The following is a 3,874-nucleotide window of genomic DNA, read 5'->3' as shown; positions in this document are numbered from 1 at the left end:
GCGCTTTGCCCAGGTGGCCAAGGCACTCCACGAGTCACCTACCTCCTGGCTCTGCTGGCCACCAACCTGGCAATAACATGCCACCCGCCTGCTTTAAAATCCCACTTGGGAATACACACACAGGACAATCCAGTAACCCACACAGTTTAAAAAAATGCAGGTGACAACTATACAGTGCCACTGGTAGTTTAATGCTTTTTAAAACAGAGCTCCCAGGCTGACTCTGCTCACCACGGCACAGCCAGACGCAGCACCGGGGTAGCCATAAAAACAGCTCGCACCAGGAGTTTAGGATTACAGCTAACAGCTTCTGAGATCAAAGACACCACCAGGCAATAAAAATATTTCAGATGCAGCATGGTCCAACAGACCAGATTCTCCTCTGGCCTTGTGGGAAAGGAAGAAGGGACACGAAGCCTCGTGCCCGGTGGCTCGTATTTACCAGCCCTGTTTCTGGGAAGCACTTCAGGCAGACAGCACGCTGCGGGGACAGCCCTGCCGGAAAGGTCCCAGACGATACCTGGTTTCAAGATGAAAGGCTTGGGTCACGCTGCTTTGTGGGAAGGCTTTAAAGAGGTTTATGATGGGTTTTGTGGAAGAGGCCAAGCTTGAGATGATGGTACTTTAAGAAAAAGGAGAGATGATTTTGACAGCAGAGAAGGAGGAAGGATGTCAACTGAGGGAAATATGGGGGCTGCAATGATGTGAAAACATATAAATTGAGGTTATGCAATGCCCTGTGAGGAGAAATTAGGAAGAAAGCTGAGGAATTGAAAGAGGAATAAAATTCCTGCCGAAACCTGTGTCAGAATAACCAGAACAAGGATTCCTTTTCTTCTTTTAGTACTTGACAATGGTAAGGACTAAACAAGACTGTAGTGCACCACTGGACTTAGAGTCCAATACAAATGGTAATTTTTGACTGATTACCACATACATGCTGTGTCACAATTTAGGAGAATTAAATTCTTCAGCATTACAGATGATAGCGCTCTTCTGTGCCTTATCAGGAGGCATCTGGCCAGGTCAAACTAATTACCAATACTGCACAAGTGCCCTTATCTCGGAGCAAATGTTTTGCTGCTGCAATTATGGATTTGTTAAATTGCAAAAGCTACTTTTAAGGGAAAGGTTCATCATACTTTTAAAAGGTACAATTATATTGCTCAGCGAGTCAGGAAGCTCAGTGTCAATTAAAACAAGGTCTGCTTCAATTACTGCACAGGCTGCCTGACTTGTGGATTATACCTTAATACTAAGGAGGATCTTTCAGTAGACAGCAACCTGTGCTGATGACTTTGCAGTCTTCCTTCAGTTTGAAGGTTGGCTAAACATATTTCAAGTATTCCTGAAATCCTGTGTAAATGAACAATTCCAGTCTTTATTTCATGTACAGAAATTACCAAACTCTGTATGTTAACAGGAGCTTGTTCTTGGTAATACATGCTGGAATTATTAATTCAAGACCATTTAGGCTTCACAGTTTCCAGTCCTTCTGGCCACAACCAGTTTTGGGTTTTTAAGCATCACAGCTCTAGGGCAAAGAAACATTTTCTCTTACATACCCACAGCAATCTACCTGGGAGTCTGCACTATCCCAAGGCTGGTGTGGATGCAACACTGCACTCCATTATATAAACAGACAAGCCTTGCCTACCCAAGCGTGACACAAACCAGGCACACGCGAGCTGGCTTCATCACTTCAGTAATGATAAAGCAGTCTAAAATTATTACATTAGACAAGTACCAACTATAAACGTGTCTCCCAGTGAGACTTAGAGAAAGAAGCTTTCCCTGCAGCCGCCCGCAGTGGGTGGTTTGCGGATCACGGTGGAAGGAGGCACATCCATTTTACAAGAGGAGCACCCCAGCGCGTAGGAAGGGGCGGAGAGGTGAGGCTGGGCGACGCCGTTCTGCACAGCAACGCGGCACTTCTGACTCCCCGAGCTGACCAGATGTCTCGGGGGAAGGCAGCAGAAAATGGTGGCAGTAATAGTTCAGTTTCCTGACAGCCAAGTCCTGAGCCGTCATTTTGAAGGACACTTGTGAACTATCTTCAAATCTGCAAAGTAAAAGGAACAATCGGACGGGGAGGTGTTACAAATAAAACGCTCGGCAGTGGTGAGCCAGTCATTTTGGAAGCAGATCTTGAAACTACTTTTCTTCCCTCTCACTCTGAGGCAAGCAAATCAACAAGGAGAAAAGTTCAGTGCAGGGTATTTAAACAGAGTAAGTTAGTTCACAATTTGAGGCTTGAAGCTTCTAGCAAAAAAAGCACACTTAGTTGAATTCAAATGAGAATAATTCCAGAACAACTTTGTCCAAAGAGCATGTGTTCCCCACGACTTGAACTTACAGGATCGGCAAACTTCTCACAGCACAACTACAAGGTGGCACTAAATGGTGCAGTGTTGGAGTCCTGGTCCATAAAAGCTCTTACCACACGACATCAGAGAGCTGGGGTTTTGTGGTTGGGTTTTTTTTTTTTTACACATTAATGGATCTAACCTAAATATTTTTCTTAAGCATCAGAACAACCATTATCTTGCACCAGGAAAACTGCAGCAGCAGTATTTTTGGCTTACTCTGGCAAGATGTATTCACATTCTTGATTTTATTCCGTTTGTCTTACTGGGGGGGTGCTCCCGGTAGAAAACTAAGTGCATCTATGTTTGGAGGACAAAGGCCTTATCCCACAGAATCCTCAGAAAGGTTCCAGAATAAGTTCCTCCACATAAAGACACTGTTGCTTTGTTCTGAAGAACTGGTACACAACTGTGTTAGAGCTGTTTTCTTCAGTTCAAAAACAGGGATTTTATGGATAGAAGTTCAGAAAGAAACAAGGATGTTCTCAACAACTGCTGCACACGTACAAAAGGGAATTTTTAACTCAACAATAAGCATGGAAAAACTGAGCTGCTTAGTAATTCCGTGCTGATCAGGTGAAGCATATGCCTGTCAACCACTTACAAACCTTGGTCTGCACTACAGTTCCGACTTAACAAAAAAAATCCTGCTCAAATTACAGAAGAATCTGAAAAACCCTCCATAGGCAACTAGTGAGCAGCCCGAGTAACAGCAGTGTTCCTTCTGTGGCAGTAAAGATGCTGCCATCAGTAGTGAAGATGAACACTGAATTAGCACTCAAGCACAGCACACTACCACGCATTCTGGCAGCTTCTTCCACAGCCTGCAGAAGAAAAAGCTTCAAATCTTGCCTGCACTCACGCTACTGACTCGTAACGCTACTGCACAGGATTATCACAAGTTTTTCCCTGGGACTGTAACACACGCTTTCTCTTGAAATACATGCTCGGGCTAAATTTCTATAGACCTGACCACATCTAACAGAGCCGACACCATGTTAGACACTGCTGGCTGCACACATACGTGGATTACTTGCAAAATTTCATATTCTATATTATCCATGTGTTTATAGACACATGTGGAAAATTTCCCTTTGCTGTCCACTACTAACTTTTTAGAATTAAGAACACAAACATATCAAATAATTAATAGCTTGCTTGGCTGCAAGATTGTCCTGTTTTTACAGTACATTTCTGGGTTTCTTCAAGCAGGTAGGAGATTCGTGCCACAAGTTGCTCAGGAACCAGCACTTAACTAATACCATTTAACATTACGGTGCAGCAAGGCCAAAAGGAGCGTGGGACCTGCGACGGTGGCATTTCAAACAGCCGAGAGGCAAAGCCCAAGGACCACAGAGACTAGCTCTAAAAATATCAGGCAGCCTGACGGTGTTTCCTCTTCCAACGCTGCACCAGCAGCTCTGCTCCTTCTCAACTTTTACTCTCTTTTAGAGCCGGGCCATAAAAGTTCACTGCAGGCTGGAAGCACAGGGACCAGTGCCCAGCAG

The sequence above is a fragment of the Eurypyga helias genome, unplaced genomic scaffold (assembly GCF_000690775.1).
Source record: "Eurypyga helias isolate BGI_N326 unplaced genomic scaffold, ASM69077v1 scaffold39429, whole genome shotgun sequence".
NCBI lineage: Eukaryota > Metazoa > Chordata > Aves > Eurypygiformes > Eurypygidae > Eurypyga > Eurypyga helias.
Note: the sequence above shows the minus strand (reverse complement) of the source record.